This window comes from Epinephelus lanceolatus, chromosome 3, assembly GCF_041903045.1.
Source record: "Epinephelus lanceolatus isolate andai-2023 chromosome 3, ASM4190304v1, whole genome shotgun sequence".
NCBI classification, from domain to species: Eukaryota; Metazoa; Chordata; class Actinopteri; order Perciformes; family Serranidae; genus Epinephelus; species Epinephelus lanceolatus.
The window spans coordinates 44,664,040-44,682,630 of record NC_135736.1 but is presented as its reverse complement, the minus strand read 5'-3'; the positions used below and the strand labels follow the sequence as shown (position 1 = coordinate 44,682,630).

At 41.7% G+C, this 18,591-nt stretch overlaps 1 protein-coding gene across 1 annotated transcript in view; it reads left to right on the top strand.

Moving 5' to 3' along the window:
- Positions 1-272: 272 nt before the first annotated feature.
- LOC144462543 (uncharacterized) overlaps positions 273-18,591 on the top strand; it is a 30,743-nt gene continuing 12,424 nt past the window's right edge. The window contains exon 1 of the mRNA XM_078166609.1: positions 273-392. The gene's annotated coding sequence lies outside the window, so the exon portion shown is untranslated. The remainder of the gene's footprint in view (positions 393-18,591) is intronic.

Below are 18,591 nucleotides of genomic sequence, written 5' to 3'. Positions count from 1 at the left end.
TGAAGAGCACCGGACCTCTGAGCAGACACCGGATCGTAAAACGTGCTGAACGCTTCCCAGTTTCCTGACACCCAGCTCAGTGTCAGCGTCACCACACGTTACCGGATCCTCTGCTCGGCTGACATCACAGTGACATTCAGTGACCGGCGGACATCACTTTTGTCGGGATGTTCTGGATGTGAACATGGAGTTTTCCTCCCCTCCGGTGGTGGTGGATACGTTGCCGTTCCTTCTCCGCCCGTCCAGTCCTCCCAACACCGCTGACCGGTTTCCAGCCGCCTCCGCCCGACAGGTGAGCAGGACCGGGACACCGGAGACCCGGTGGGCGGGTCTGGAATCCCAGGAGACAGCAGGCTCTGTACCCGCCGGACAGCAGAGCACCTGACAGACAGGTAAGGATACACGGAGGGGACAACTCTGCATTTACAGCATGGGGGATAGCTGGGAATAAAATTCACTCCAAGTCGTTTTCTTTTTAACTAAACAGGGAAATGTTAATTTCGTGCAGCATTTGACGGGAAAATTAAATTGACAGAATTTTTGGAGATAAACAAAGCAAAGGCAAATATTAGTACAACCAACAAGCTTAACATTATAGAGAATATTATTCAGTAAAAAGATGCAGAATTTGGTCACAATGATACATAAACTCCACATTAAGCTTGATTTCATAAGATCTTTGGTCATTCAGAGAAAATTTTCAGAATAAATGATCATTAATATTATTATTTGATAAACAGATTGAGGATTGGTTACCAAACAAGCACATCAGTCATCTGGGCTTTGACACAGCACTGGGAGGTTTATTGATGTTTTTTTTTTTTTTGCTTCATCTTTGCTTAATTTCTCCAAAAAATTACACAGTCATCACAAATGACACATTTGGCCAGTCAGCAGCGTCTCAGTGTTGGAGCCAAATTAGTTATGCAATGTAAAAATGTGACACAAAGGTCTTACAAAATATGAATTTGATTGATTCATCTTACTTCTGAGCATTAATGAGGGGTGAGAAATGCAAGCACGATGCCAATATCAGCCTGAGGCACATATTTATGTAGAGATCATGTTGTACATTGTACCATTACAAACATATTTTATATTTCTAAAACTTTACATACCTTACATACTACTTTCAAATTTTTACATACTTCTTATTTCTACTGTCTTATTATTCTCTATGCTTTACATCAGAGTGACTGTAACATAACCCAGTCTTCCCCTGGGGATCAATAGAGTATATCTGATTCTGATTTCTGATTCTGTAAAGGTCCAGAAATCAAGAATCTTGAATACTTTTTTCAAGTTTCACATTTTTACATTTAATTATCACATCTCAACGCTGCCAGTCAGTGTGCTTTCTACATGGCATCCTTTCAGCTATTATAATACAAAGCATTGTGATTAAGAAGAAGTCTTGACCGGAACTCTAAAGCCTCCAACGAGCCAACCATTGTAATTTGTGTGGATGAGATTGATTTGTGGCCAGTTTTATCCAAACTTGCTGCGTAGGAGTAAACCTAATTAGGAGCCTTTCAAATGCACTTGATTAAAATTAATTAGGGTAATTTCCAAGTCCTTAAAAAGTTTAGGTCTGATAGTTTAACTGTTTTTTCCCCTGTAATTACGCGTCCCCATCAGGCCTCCAAAATTGATCAAATTATAAGCAGTTGGTGTCGGAGTTTCTAATTCATATGAGGACATTTGATTGACGGACAACTGAAACACAGAAGCCTCACAGGCCCTGGAGCATCTTCATGTCGATGTAATAATAACTCAGTTTGCCTTTGTTCAGTCACTGTTGATAAAGGACTTACAGAGGAGGGAGAGTGGGTTATTTACTGACTGAGACCTTTGCTCTCCTTACTGCCTTCTTATTCAGTGGATCAAGAAGGATGAAACTTCTTCTTCTTTTGAAAGTCTGTGTAGGTTGCTCATGTACAAGTACAACAGCTATATCCTTGAATTTAACTAAACTTCGTAAATGATACAAATATTTCATCCACTAAGAATTTGTTGACAAAGATTTATGGAGGTTGGATCTACACAGACCAATCATGGCAACACATTCTTACTCTGTCCTCGTCACACATGGAAGTTCGGTCATGGGCTTTACACATTGAGATACGACGTGCAAGGTACCCCGGGTGCGTTGGTTGTTGATATTCTGTGACGCCATGTCAATTTCTGCCTGTTACATGCATTAAGTGTTGTGTCGTTCGTGAACGAATCGTTCAAAAGAATGAATCTGTTGAGTGAACGTACTGAACTGAATCACTTCCGGAACTGATTCATTCATTTCTCAGTTCAGTTGAGCTCAGCGGTGAGCGTCCAGGCCGGGAGTGGAACTGCCGATTTGGTCCATGCAAATGATGAATCACTCGCGAGTCGCAAGGCAGCCAGGGTGCAGGGAGGGACTGCCTACTGCGTGATGAATCACTCAGTGAACAAATCACTCGGTGAATGACGTAACCCCGATCCCTGAGTGATTCAAGTCATTTCTTCTCAGCGGTACACTTTCATAAGGACTGTTTTCTCCAAGCTAATGGCTAGTCAAGCCACATGAACACAATCACTTTGTCCATATTTGGGCACGTTTTCTAAAAGCTTGCGGATACAGACTGAACAGAGCAGTACCACAAGAGATCGTGGAGTGTAGTGTAGTTCAAGTGAGATACGAACCCAGGAGACGCTTAAGACAATCAAAAAATGGTGGAACGGAACAAATCAGAAATATGGGGAAAATAATTCTCCGTCCACTGGTCGCAGTGTATTTAATGGCCGCACAGACCACCGCCATCTACAACTCTGCCTCCATTAAAATGTACATTATGACAACCTCCTCCACCATTGCCTCATTTGTTGTTGTCGAAAACTTCTGACTCTGCCCCTGAGTGCCATCTATTGGCTGTATCTATGCCAACATAAAGGATGCATGGAAGTATGGCTGAATCCAAATGTCCACTGTTTGGACTTGTACTAAGCCCTTGTGGACTTCGGTCATACGAGTGACAGTAACAATTATGTACACGGTGATTGCTGCTGTCATATTCTGTCTCATCTCTCCCTGCAGATAACAAGATATAAATCCCATGTATAGGGTTGTTTGTAGGCCAAATAAATCGGGCCGGCCTATTGGTTACATCCCTTGTCATGTCTGTATTGCAATGAATTGTGGGCAATAAAATCAGAGAAGCCCATTTAAGTCTGCACCACAAGCGGACTCTCTGGAAGTCTGCAGAAAGTCTGCTTTAGGCCCCTTGTGGACTGGATGAATTGTAGATTTGGACAGCCCTAAGCACTCTCAGACTTCCTGTCTGCAAGTGTGGGGAAGTCTGAACATTTGGATTCAGCCTATGAAGGCAGTGACGTTTACAGCGTTTGAAGTGGACGTGTCCATTGGTTAGATAGCTGGTTTTGCTTAGGAAAAGATGACGTTTCAGTGTAAAATGGGGGATTTTACACCTCAGTAAAAAACAAGCCCTTTTTGAGCCACTATCCCCAGTGGCATATCGTGTTAATGCCGTGTTAATATTGGAAACACAGCATTTGGTGGCTAAAAAGCTGCTGGAAAACAGCAACGACCTGCGAAAACACAGCTGGTTTTGTTGTCTGTTGGTCTCTAACAGTGGTCTACAGCTTGGCAGGCATCTCGCTGAGGTGTAACGCCACCCACCATCCCCTCCACCTTCTGATGACAAAGTCAGCTCATATACTCCTTCACTTTATGTAGAAATGTTGATATGATACATATGAAGCATACAAATGTAACGTATGTGTGGTTTGCGGAAGCGTACAACGCCTACATTTTCTAATGGCAACCAGACTATCTATATCTATACAAAGAACAAAACAGCTCTCCTACCGCTGTTGAGGAAGAAAATGACTCTCAGAACCCTCAACTTTTCGTCAGGATCATGATAGACGTTGATATTTTCTCCAAGGGTTATTATTGAACACAGCAGAGTGTCAAATCTGCTATTGGATGAGTGAGTTATGTAAAATCTCTATGTACGGATCTCTTGAAAGTACTACTGTACCTCTTAGCCAAAAATATTCCCTCTTCTCTCTGTTCCTTTACTATTTTGGCCCAAACCTGACATCAACGTAACATCATCAGATCTAAATGTTATCGAATCTTTACAGGGAGCTGGCTTCCTCCCGCTTCAACGCCCACAGAACCAGAGTTGTAGAGAGGATTAGAGTTGTTCCGACAGAGGTGTTCATGTGTGTTTGTGTTCTTGTTTACTCAATGCAGTCTAACACCTTCACTCATGCCTCCTTCTTCTGGGTCACCTCTCTCCTGACCTTCTTGTCTCAGCACTCCATTTATCCACCCCTCCATCCCTCCATCCATCAATCCATCAACCCATCCCAGTGCTTTCCATCCCTCTGTTTGTCAGCTTTACTTGACTGAGCAGAGCCTTATTGGCATGAGACAAAACAGAGGTGCTGTCAGAGTCTGTAACTGTCAAGCTAAACTAACAATAAGCAGAAGATGAAAAGTCAACAATGGGGACAAAGGGACATAAACAATATAAATGCAGAGAATGGTGCTTAAGATGAATGATGTTGCAACTAATACCATAGCTCAGGGGCTTGTTTCTATGATGTCTGACGCACAGTGTCAGTGCTTGTTTGGTATCTGCAAAAATCATTGGCTGATGGTTTTAAGCAGTTTGTCAGTGATCCTATGATAATTTGAGCCGGTCTCAACCAATCTGGTGTTTATAAAGTTCAGAGTCACGCACACCTTTTGTGCTGTACTCGCAGTGGAGTAAAATAGAGCTGTCATTAGTGATTGCACAAGTATAATTACTGTAATGAGCACAGATATGGCTGCTGATACAACACACATTTTTGTTTAATTATTTGACCATCTGGTGAAATCATATGATCGCTTCTGTCAAACATATTCATAGAGACAGAATTAACGACAGGTAGATTATACACAAGCAAACATACAAAGATGAAATTCAGACCTAGCTTAAATCAGCCTTGTTTGCTCACCGCAGTTCCTATTAATCTTATTGTTAATCAGTGTTTGTTTACTGTCTATGACAATATGTCCTATCATATCATCAGACAAGATTTACTACTCTCAGATTAAAAAAATAAAAAATAAAAGAAGAATTACCGCCTCATAGTTGCAATCAAGATCCATGTCCGTCCAGACTACTAAGGATTTGAGGTCACTGTGACCTTAAAAACATGTTTTTGCTCATAACTAAATAATTCATATGCTAATTATGACAAACTTTCACACAAATGTCTAACAGGATAAAATGATGAAGTGATGATGATTTTATATCCAAAAGGTCAAAGGTCATCTTCACCGTGACGTCATAATGTTCTGCAGAAACACTTTTCTTGCCATTATTTGGTGATTGTGCAGATCTTCTGTGCTGCCGAGTTGAAGATGTGTGTGAAGCATCCACATTTCAGAATTGGTAGCTTCTTTGCAGCAACATCCATATTTGAATCATGGTCGTCTGTCATGGCGACATACTGTATGAGTTTGGATAGACATGGATGTAAGCTAGGGATGGGTACTGAAACCTGGTACTTAACCGGCCCACGGGGCAGAATTATTAAAGACATTAGTACTGATAAGCTCTGACGTTAACGGTACTGACATTGGTATTGGAGAAATTTAGAAGATATATTTCTTGTTTATCAGAGTTACATAAAACATTATCGTGCACCATTTTTATCTCTGACTCCAGTCCTAATTCGCAATAAGATTAAGACATTCATCACTGATGCATGTTTGCTATTCAATCCAGAGAAGAGCTCTCTGTGTCGGGGCCTCACAGGCTGCTGTGTGTATGAGGGGCGGGGCCAGCTCGGCCACTCTGCCACACACACACACACACACACACACACACACACACAGAGGCCCTGTTTTAAGTGACACTGGGGGAGAAACCGACATTGCTTGTTGCCACAAGTTCAACAACTCCTGTGCATGTAAGGGCAAAAATGAGCAATCTTTTCAACCAACTAGCAAAAGTGCATCACATACAGGTAGAGAAAGGCAGTTTTTGACCGCCTGTAGCTTGTAGTTCACCTCCCGTTACCCCGTCCACCTCAGGTATGTTATGGTCTATAATAGTAATTTATTCAGGTTCCTGAGGTTTCTACCATTTTTCCCAGTTAAAGAGTTTTTTGGGTGGAGTTTTTCCTTATCTCCTGCTCTGGCGCAAGTTGTGATTTGTGATATTGGGCTTTATAAATAAAACTGGAAATTGCATTCAAAACAATGCCAATTTACATACTGTACTTATAAATTAAAGCAATGTTAATTCTGTTCCCAATTTGCTTAATTTATTCCTCTTAAAACCTCCAAAAAAGAAGTGATAAGAGTTAGGTCAAGGTATCGGATCAATAAGCAGTGTCAGTAAGAGTAGTATTGTCAAATGTAGTATGCCAAAAATACCAGGATGTTGTACTACATCCGGTCTGATTTCGCAGTATGCAAGCCAGTATGCTTTTCCTGCTATTCTGACCCACAGTCCTCTGTTCAGCGGACGATAAGTCACATTGACTGAGCTGCAGAGAGATGACAGCATGACAGTTCACTAACAGCTGTCCAAAGTAGCAATGACAGATGACGGTGCATTCAAGTAACTGATGACCAGTCGAACAGTAATACTAGCTGTAATAGGAATATTGAATGTTGATGTAATTTCACTGTCACAAATACAATATGTTAGAATCTGCAGTCTATGCAGTTATAACTTTAAAGTTAAAACTACATACATTGCAAAGTAACAACTGCAGAGCTCTGCGTGCCATCTCTGGAGAACTCCGTAAGTGGCGTTTGTTTTATCTCCAAGGTAACAGATAGGAAAGCATAAGGGTCAAAGTTCAGGGTGTAGTGTTATGAGAAAGAAGTATGTCCCGATCATGTGCGTACTGCATGCAACAGTACATAATTTTTAAGGGCAACACCCAACAACCAACACCCAGCCACACCCTTAACCTACTGGCAGCAAATTGGACAGGACTAAACCATCAGTAGGGGGGAGGTTTATTGTATACCTGCCTACATAGAGACAGACATCCGATGATTACAAAAATATATTTTCAGATTTGTCTAGAAATTGCTAATTAATTATCAAATCAAACTTCCATGTATCTAGCAGCTTCAGGAAAACACCAAACACAACAAACTACAAGTACACTATGCTTCCCCCCTCTCCTTAAACATGGTGGAACCAGGAAATATAAAGAGGCATGATCTGCTGCTCACACTCTTTTGTTTGTGGTCCAGAAAGCAGGTGAGTAGTAAGGTGAAATAATGCTTTAAAGTGTGTTTGCAACTATATAAATATAACATTGGAAAGAGTGCATAACTTTTCCAACTGATTGTAAAAGGCAATTTAAAAATTTCTGTGATTAAAGCGGCGCATTCTTTATCCTGTGGAGGCGAGTAATACATCTAGATGCATTGTACCTTTAGAAAACAAACTGCCAGCATGTCCACTTGTGGTGCTGGCCCATCTGTTCATATGTCTCATACTGTAGGTGTAGGACTGACCTCCACAGCTGCCAAAAGCTACACAAACTAACATCTTATTTTGCACAGGCACAAACTTAAACACACACACAGAGGATGGAGGGTTTCTCTGTTAGTCAGTATATGCTGGAGGATTCTGCAGGTCTTTTGAATTTGGTAAAATGTTCCTTACAAAATCTCTACACACCCATGGTCCACCCACACAGCTGTTTTCACTCTCACTTGCACGATGAGACCTCTCCTGGAGGCTGCGTGAGCATGTACAATTTCTGCTTGATTGACATCTTAATCACACTCCTGTTAGTTTTGTTGCAATTGCTAATACAAGTGATACATTATCATAAGAGTTCGGTAATGTCACATAATTCACAACATAGCTCTACCCACTGTCAACCTGACTATGGGTTTAATCAGCCAGAGAAATGAAAATAACCTGTGTGGGTGAGCGGGACTTGAATTGCAATTCTTTTCCTGCTATATAAATGTCTACAAATCTTTACAAACTACCTGTCTGTGCTCTTTTGAGGAAACACTGGTAAGCTCACATTGCCTCAAGTTTGTCCAAATACTGGTGAGAATAGGCTCGTTTGAGATGCGCCAGGCCTGCGCAGAATCCATCACTGCCGACGGATGCACAATGCATGTGGTTAGATTTGTGTCTAACTTGATCCTGACTTGCTCTGACGTCGTGCGCAGATGGGCAACAACAACCTCACGAGATTGAGGTAGCCGCAGTTTTTAGAGCCAGACACCGCCGCTACTCCCCACTGACTGGAAGACCCAGAGCATTATGGGAAATGGCTGGCTGTTGCCTGATCGAAGAGCTGGGGTTCATCCCAATACCTTATCCCGCATCCAGGTTTCCCTGACTTGTGTCTCTTCCTCGCATCTTAGCTCTGCTGATGTAAGACTTGTAGGAGAGATGGGAGGAAATATATCTTAAGAGAAATAAGACGTCTTTTACTCTGAAGCATCACATGAAGCGACGTCCGTTTCTGATGATGGCGGCAGCTGATTACAACTGGATCAGCCGTCACTCACCTTTATTAACAGCTGTAGACTTTTGATGGAGTTTGTCTCCATATCCACAATGTTTACATGTATCATTCATAAATTTACATCTGTATTGATTGATTTTCTGATTGTGAATTCATTATTTGATATACCACAAGATTAGACCACAAGTCTTTTGAACACTGGAAACTATTTTATAACTCATCAAAATTGACACTCAGGAATCATCAGCCTCACATGGGACTGAATGGAAATGACAAACCATGTAAAAAATGTTTTTTGCTGACAGACGCACTTTTTCTGACTTTAATTGTCGCCATGATAAAATGAATGAAGGAAAAAATTAGAGTTTTTGAAGGCTGCTCTCATGTATCCTCACTCGTCGCTCCTCAGAGACCCTTCATCATTCCTCTGTCCCTCCGAACGCATAGGAAGGGTAGTTCTTTAAGGTGGCGGGTCTTATTGATTTCTGAGTCAAGTGATCAAGGATAGAGGAGTCGAGGAGGGATATTGGGATGAACTCCTTGTTAGCTCTTAGGGCCAGTCCCAATACCCCCTCCTCCCCCCCCCCCTTTTTTTTAAGAATCTTAATTTTCTTTGTCATGTTATACAATGAAGGCTTATTTATTTATTTATTTATTTATTTATATATACTTTATTAATCCCTGAGGGGAAATTCAATTTTTTCAGTCCCTTGTCATATACACACAGCTCTGAAATACACACACATGCACAAACAGGACCTATACATTCATTAAATCAGAATCAGAAATACTTTATTGATCCCCGAGGGGAAATTATTAATAATAAATTATAAATGAAGAGATGTCAGAGTGAGCAGGCTGCCCTTGAACAGCGACCCTCCAGTTTCCAACCCAAGTCCACATGGACTGAGCTGCTCCCGCCCCTATTATCAAACATATCTTGTGTGGCTGATAATAAAGGTTACAATGTGGTCTGCAAACGACAGGTAGCCTAAAGATGGATCTGACAGGATGTAAATATTTCTATGACTTCCTGTACATTCTGTGCCACAGCTTTTTGTCACCAACCCTTTGCTGCTGCCGCCTAATCTTGTCCACTTTACAGGCGAGGCACAATTCATCTCAGACAAGCCTACTGGCTTTGGCTCTGCACTAAACAGAGTAATAACTTTAACATAACGTATGCAAAAAGAAAGGAACACATAAACACAGGACAGTCTGTTTCATATTCCCCTCAAACTAGGAACGTCCTTGTTTTGCCATTAACAGAACAAATATAGACAACAACAACAAAAACAACACACAGGAATAGTTCTTCCTCCACCTTAACTCCACTCTGTAGCTCCAGAGGTACCACAGGGCAAAACACTTGCCCATGCACCCAAGGGACACATTACAGCATTCAGGAACTAACTCTCCCTGCTAAAGCTGGGGCACACTGACATCCCATAACTGCAGCACACCCCTCCCTTAGCCCAGCAGTACACAGCTCCTGGCTAGAAGGTCCAGGATGGTTAACACTGTCCATGCCAGTAGTGTTCACACAGATACCATGCTTCAGGAAGCCCTCGGGCAGAGAAGCTGGTGTCTGGGTCTTGACTCCAGCTGCAGACAGTTTCCTTGATGGCTGCTGTAAGTGTTCTGCTGCACAGTGCTTCTTCGACTCCTCCTCATGTCAGGGACACCACCCTGGACCAGGGTCTCCTGCCTCCAGGTGGCTTAGTCACACCACATGTCTGTAACTTAGTTATGTTCTGTCAGTGACGATGATTGAAAGAAACACACTGTAGAGAACACAGCTGCCACCCCTGTGACTAACTGTTTATCTGGCTGTACCTTTACACGAGCATGATACTGAACGCAGGGGTTGTATTTGAGTACTTCTTAGGGATGTCAGTGGTTAACCCTTAATCTGTTAACTGTAGAGCATATTTTTGAGCGGTTACACATGTTGTTCTAAAGGTTAGTTTTGCTACTCTTCAGTTGCATTCCATCACTGCATTGCGTACCAGCTGGGTTTAGTGGCCCGCTAATAGAGTGGGAGGAATGAGGAAGTCTTACAACCCGGACATGAGTTAGCATTTTGCTTCTCCCGGTTCCCTCGTCTTGAAGTCGATTGATTTTTTGAATGGGTTTTTCTTTGAATGCCTGAAATAAGATCTGTGGTCAATACAAACTTAAAAGAATTTCACATTTTGTTCTACAACATAAAATACGTCAGTAAATACCCCAATAGTGGATTTTGAAGCTTTTATATATCTTTAAAAAGGCAGTTGCTAAATAAGACTACAGAATATCATCACTCTGAACAGCTGTGGAGGTGATATAAGATATAAGTCATGCCATCTTGATGTTAGCTTTTTAGCGATTGCATTTAGGCTTCAAAAATCATAAAAGTGATGTTCATTTGTGAAAATTATCTTGCTTAACAAAAGTATTGCAATGATTTGTTTGCCAAAGAGCTAACTTTATTAGGGCTGTACCCAAATATTCAGATATTCGAATATTCGTTTCTATGGGTAGGTATTCGTTATGAAAATTTGGTATTCGATATTCGTTTTTTTATTTACTTTTTTTTTTTTTTTTTACATTTTTTTTGGTGCTAAATGTAGTCTTTTTGTTGTTGGTAAATGTAGGTTATCAATAAAAATCAAAACTTTTAAATTGCATTGTTAAAAATGTGAAAATATAGTATAGCCTACCGACAGAGCTTGTGTGCACGGCACGCTTGAGCGCATCCGTCTGAGGCTGTGGATCAATGCCAAGTTTTACCACTTAATCACTATTCCCTTTAACTTGTAGCTGTTTTTTCGTTATCTTTTGAATTTAATATGAATTATGGAACCGTTTTTGTCAACGTTTGTTTCCCCCGTTTTGTACAATAAATTATTGTTTAAAGTTTCAACAAATTTCTTTTTTGAGTGCGTGACACAAGTGTGTTTTGAAAACGGCCGCGGACTGTCACCTGCTCAACACATCAGTACCTTCAGATGCCATGACAGTAATAGCCAATAATGTCAAAATATCATTTACAGACTGATTTAACAGATGATCACTGTTGCCCGACCTGCAGGTCCATTTGCGGGTCCCGCGGGTTACGGGTCGACCTGCGCATCGCTACTCAGCTCAGTCTATAAGGCTGTACACAGCAGTAAGGCTATAGACATTATATTCTATTCAGGCCGGCAGAACCAGCAGCGTATCGGCTCTACAGTGCACGGCACTGCTGATTAACCATTTTATTACAGCACAGAGTGTCTGCCAGCAACCAATTACTTGCAGAGGCTTCCTACAACTTGTTTCAACGGTTCCGATTTAATCAGAAGACAAATTAAACAGGATGACTAGCCAATGTGAAAATCAAAAGAAAGCATAGAATAATGTACTGAAGGAGACTGTTGTGCCATCACATTTTTTTTGTGGTTTGAGAGTAAAGATCCGGTCGCTGCTGTGCAAAACTCCGCAATACAGTTAGGTCCGAAAAAACCCCGGAGTCCGCCTCCACCACTTCAAAATGAAGCCGCATTCTGACCAGGGCAACCTGGGGGGAGATTAGAGTGTGGCCACTATGGTTTTCCCCCCACCAGGATGGCGTTGCCACACTCCGTTTCCTACCATTTTTTCCCCGTTAAAGGGGAAACTGTGATTTGTGATATCGTGCTTTGTAAATAAAACTGAAAATGAATTGGTAATCCCTGAAATGAGCTGCGCTGCTAGCCAGCTCCCACCCGGCCCAGATGGTACAGAGTGCAGAGTGGCCAAGGATAACGTTAGCTAACCGGTGTGCCCTGCGTTTTCGCATGTTAATGTGGCTAGCTGGCTGTATGTCACCAAAGCAGAAATGCAGTGCTAAAGTTCACTAAATCAGCTGAGAGCCAGAGGAAAAGGAAAGGTCTCTTGTATTTCACATCATTTTGTGTTTATTTCTTAAAAATTAACTTGTTAGTTGCCAGGTAACAGGTGTCAGGCTTTCAAAAGCAAAGTTAACTGACATTGACATCCCTCGTACACTGTGCTATTCCTTACTGAAGTACACAACTGGCACATTAATTATTCCACTGTATTTGCTATGTATTTAATGTTGTTGTGTCTCCGTACACTTACTGTCCCACGAATGGTTGAGTTTTTGTATCTGTTTACATTTGGCTGTCTGTGATCTGTGTAGGCTGTCTGTGTAGTGTGTGACGTATATCAAACGTGGTTGTCGTGGGTGTACCGGGCTTGGTGGAGTAAACAACATCCTGTGTTCTGGCTTTTAGGCAGTAGTCGGGATGAAAGCAGGAGTGAGTCAGTGTGTCGTGGCACCCCTGGGTGAAACCTAAAGTAAATACTTCCACTGTGAGACACTGGCTGGGTTCAGCAGAGCACTGATGTGGACAGCAGTTGTATGCCTGTGTTTGTGTTTTGAAGCAAAGGGACATCTTACCACTTCATCCATTTTGTCTGCCTCTGTCGTGGCTGTGCGTCTGTGTGTCCATCACTAACTCAGATTTATAAGCTCCAGTAATACCTCTGTCTCCTCTGCCGCCCCATAATTTTGGCTACCTCTCTCAGAATAATGGGTCTCAGCATGTTGCCAGCTGATTTTATTCATGTCCAGAGCTAGTGTGGTGACTCACTGAGACAATTTACAATTTAATTACGTTTTCCCCAAGCCAAATCACTTGATCTCCATTTGTTAATTGGAAACAGCTCTTTTTTTTTTCTTTTTTTTTGGCAGCACAGTGGTGGGGTGATCTTCTTACAACCTGTCATGACGTATTTGGTCTAAAAGTGGGGACACCATGGTGTTCGGCGTCTGAATTAGACCTGTGCTGTTGAAACATCTTTGCTGGGAGGTTCCCTCTTAACAACTACAATGATGTACTGCATGTTATCTTTGTTTTTTGTAGCCTCAGTGGCTACCCATGGCAGGCAGTTGGTTGGTAATCCCAATGGTCTTAAACCTCCACCTACCTGGTAGTGTGAGCAGGTTAAAGGGTAAGTTCTGTGTTTTTAAACCTGGACCCCACTTTCCCATATTTTTGTGTCTAAGCGACTATTGGGAACAACATTTTTTAAAATCTGTCCAGTATTAAGCAAGACTGCTGCAGACAACAGTGGTGCAATGTAACCATTCGCATGCTTGCACCATCGATTCAAGCCTCACAAAAAGTGTTTGTTTTTGTCACTTACAGGCTCAAATTATTATTCTAAGTGTCTGACAACATTATGGGAATGATACTTACAGAGATTTTTTTTTTTTGTGAAAGAGTAGATCCTTTTTGTTTAACCACAAACAGCCCCTGAATTGCTTTAGCTAATCTAACCAGAGTCCATTTAGATAAAGAGCAATTTTATCATTGTAAAACTCACTTAAGTCAAAGCTGACAGAAACAAAATAAACCTCACAAAAATCATCTTAGTTTGTCTTTCCACTGTTCCAGCAGTTGGTGATGATTTGATACATTTTTATTTTACCCAATTTGATGTAAAAATCAACACATTCTAACGCCGACTACGACATGAGAGGTACCCTGGGTGCGTCGGTTATTGACGTTCTGGGACGCCGTGTCAAGTTATGCCTGTTACATGCATTGAAACATGTTTTCACAGGAAATTTACCATTTACATACAGTCTCCTTCAAAATAAACGCAATACGTCAGTACAACAACGCAAATTGACGTTTTTTTTCCTCCAATAACTGATGCACGTGGTTAGGTTAAGGAGGAAAGAACAGGGTTTGGCTTTCTAATCTTATGGGACACGAACACTGCTCTCCCGGGTGAAAGTCAGTGTTTGTTGGACCCATCCACCACCCGTCCACCCTACTCAGACTTTCCCCGCCTTAACTTTAATTCTTGTCCTGCCATGTTTCCCCTCTGACGCTGCCGAGCAGCATTAAACTATAACGGGGACTGGCCACCTATCCTGCCGACATTAAAGGACAGTTTTTTACGTCAGTGTCTGACACTGCAAGTCACTGCCTAAGTGTACGATTTCGACGACTTCAGAGTGAGATGGGGTTGTAAAAATTTGCTGGCTCTACTCATGCTAAAATTAATGTTTTTGTAAATGGAGTCTAGTGGAATTAGCAATTGATTGATTTCAGGGCCCTTCCTGGTTGAACAAAAAGGATTTCCTCTTAACAGAAAGGGCTATCACTGTAGGTATGCTTTCCATAGTCTTGTCAGACACTTAGAATAATAATCTGAGTCTGTTAGTGGCAAAAACAAGCACTTTTATTGGACCTAAATTGAAGATGCACAGATGCCCTGAGTGGTCGCATTGTAGCCTGTCTTGCTCATTACTGGACCAGTTGAAAAAACTGTTGTTCCCATTCGTCACTTAGACACAAAAACATGGGACAGAGGTCCACCGGTTGGAAAATACTGAACTTAGCCTTTAAAGCAAGTCGAGATAACACATACACATAAACACACACTTTAAATGAGCACTGCTTTTTTCACAGTTCAGTGGTCCAAAAAAAAGCCCTCTCACAGTTCATTTAGCGCCGTACATTTACTCCTCAATGCTCCCACCTGGGACGTTTCCGCAGACCTGAGATGTACATTTCATTGCACAAATGACACAACCTACCCACCTGCTGAGGCTCACACACAGATGTGCTGTGTAATATTTATGCAATATCAGGTGGCAATGTCAGGGGTTTGTGTATACTGCATGTCATGTGGTAGGTTACAGAAAATCAGTGGAATTTTAAAGCTGAAATGTTCTGCCACACTCCGAAGCAGCAAGAGGTAATTCAGACTACACCAAAGATGGCAGGCATCCAGAGTCCTGCTTGTGATGTCATTTCACCTTGGTGAGGTGAATGAAAATGTCATCAACCAACAATTTACAACACCATTCCAGAGAGCAGTAGCATACTGTATATTTTCACAGGTTTCAACAGACTTTTACACGAATGCATAATCCAATATAACATCATTGGTTGTTGGGTAAAGAGGCTGGTGAGACTAACATCACCGTGGACTAATCAAAAGAAGCACATTTTGCAAGTCAGAAACATATTTACCATAATTATGTGTTGGTGTTTGCTTTTAAAGATTTGGTATATCCTCAGATGACCAAGTATCTGTGTCACATGTGAGTAGGGGAAAAAAATTGGACACTTTTTTGGGTGCTGTTTGAGCCTCAGAGCTGATGTGAGAAGAGAAACGCTGTGGCTTGTTAGCATTCACCTGCTCCTTGATGGATGCAGCACTCACAGAGCTGTGACCTGAGAGGTCAGAGCATTTGGGGGAGTTGACAGGCAGAAAGAGGTCAGCGGCAGTCAGACAGTCAGAACATCAGGAGACCAGGAGCTGTGTTTGGCTGCTAAACAGACGGCTGGATCACTTTTATTCCTGATGAATGAGTGACTGACCAAGTGGCTGCAGAAAACCGTTGTATCTTTAAATGAGGATTTGTCATAACGTATAGTACATTTTTTTCTGCCCCAACTTTTAAGCCTTATTTTTCACTGTGAGCATTTTGTTATCTCTTAGTTATTTAGTTTAGAATTTGACTTGAGACTCTGAGAAACTAATGAATCCATCTGCTCTGACATCATTTTTAGCCAGTAGACAAGGAACAACACAAAATGACTGAACTGAAAATGAGTGATAAAACTATTATTCATGAACTTCGTCCAGTTTCAGTACAGGTCAGCACATAATCTACCACACAATAAAAACTCCTATAACAGCCCGAGTTTCATGTTTTACCTGTGAAAATATTGTGCATATCCTTGTGCATCGAGCATCTCTCCTGATTGGCTGCTGACAATGCTGTCAACTGCCACCAAAAGCTCGTTTTACACTACCAGATTTTCGGCGAATGTTGGGCCGTTTTGCCGGCCAGCTGCGAGCATTTAGACACACGGAGCCAGATTGGCGAGTTGATCCGAGGTGCCCAATTTTCCGCCTCGTAGGGTAGACATATTGATGGAACCCTTTTAGTTTAAACAGACTGAGGCGCCCTTCCGCAACGGGAGGGGCTGTTGAAGACTTGTGGGAGGAGCTGTTGATGACGCCGCACGTGCGAGCCACTGGCGGTGGATAAACAGGAAACAGCTGATAGCAGGAATTAGCGAGCAGCTAGTAGCAAGAGGGAAACACAAACCTGAGAGACACTGTAAAGATGAGCAACTGAGGAGACAAGGAATTGCACGACCGCCTTGTCCTCGCAAACGAAGAGGCCATTAACTGTCAGATGACGGGAACGGTGAAGGACGGGCCGACTTACAAGAGAATCGCCGAAGGACTGACCAGCTGTGGCTTCCCTCCCACGTCACTGTTTACGTCACACGCTGAGCTACATGTTTTGTTACTTGCTCACGCCCCCCATTGCCCCAAAAAAGGTGCATTCAGTATAAACAAAAGTAGGCAGGCGGCACTCCCCGATTTTGTTTTTATACTGCCAATGCTGAAAAAAGACTGATTGGGCTTTCCTGCAAATCTGCACAACTCCTGTTTAAAAATATATATTTATAGTCAATCACACAGGACATAAAGGAGGATGTACCAGCATCTGGTTCAAAAGTAGTTTAGCTTATGGTGCATGCATGTAGTGCCCTCTGTCTCCATCACCCCTTTCTATTTCAATAACGGTTAGTTCTCTAGCTTGGTAATTTTGTGCTGCTCTCTGCTCAAAGATAAAGCTAAAAAAAAAGTTATATCACAGGGTACTATCATTGTTATAACATGACCGCTTACCAAACAACAGTGAAGCTGTATTTCTTTTTTGCAGTTCTATGTCTGCAGGTAAGAGGCTGGTTGGTTAAGGGATATTTCGCCAAAGCTCGTGACCTGCAAAAAAAAAGAGGTTGTCCAATACCTCTTGGAGTTACATATCTTTTGTCATGTGTCACTGACTTGGCTATTTACCCGTGTTTTAAATACTTTCTCAAAAGTAACAGGCATTTTTTGTGTGAGGAAAAATCAGTCGACAGGAGCACAATTGTAATCGTAGCTAACATGTAAGTGGCTAACATAAATAAATAAATATTTATGTAATTATATTTATGTAATTTATGTAATAATAAATTCTGACATAAATGACAGAAAAGTCAGGTGGTCTCAGTGGTGTTTCTGCTAGTAATGAGGATCGTTCTTAGAAAAAGCTGAGATCATGTTCATGCCATCTTCCAACATGCAACCCTTGGGTTTGTTTTGGCCAGTGATGAGCCTCTGTGGCTCAACTGTCCCACACCATTGGCACTCATCAGTCTTCATTGTTGGCTGTGTGGATGATTCAGCATGTTGAATGTGCTTTGGAGGCTCTTGCACAGTAATTAACAAGAATTTGGACTATATCTCATCAGAACTGAAGATTATTATCCTGTGTTGTAATATTTACATGATCTGACAGAAGTAGAAATTAAGCTATATGAAACAACTAGTTTGTGTTTAATTACCTGTATGTGAAAGGATTTTATTTTATTATTTATTGTATTTGTTGTGAAAGTGCCACCAAAATGAGTATTTTAAGCCAGAAACATGAGCTTTTCCTATGATCAAGAATCATGTTTGTGCAATTTGTTCTCATTCCCACGTTGTCAAATACCTAATGCTTTGTCACGGGCCTTGGAGTCTCATAGTGATGCACAAGGCGCTCTTTGTCGTAACACGTGGTTAATGTTGAGAAGGGTCATGGTTAGGTTCAGGCAACCTTGCTCTGTTAGGTTTAGAAAAAATATGTTTATGTTAAAATAAAGCCCTATTCGGACGGGATTAGTTTAACGTGGAGACGTGGGGTAAAGTATTTATTACCAGGGATTTTAGTCCCGTCTGAATGTGCCGTGTCTGTAATCATTACGGATAATGTCAGTAAAAATTACGGCGACTCTTACCTTCTGTAAAACAGTCCGGAGAAAATACCTCGGGTAATATTAATCACGTGCGAATGCCATCCTCTGTAAAAATGTATGTAAATATTTCGTCATGTGTATTTTTTTCAATGATGGAGGCGCTTGAAGAAGCACTCGGTGTTGTTGGCAGTCGTGATAGTGGACATTCTTCCAATGATGGCATAGCCCTACGTGGGAGACCAATCAAAAACGTCGAGAAGAAAGCACTTTTCAGAGCCAC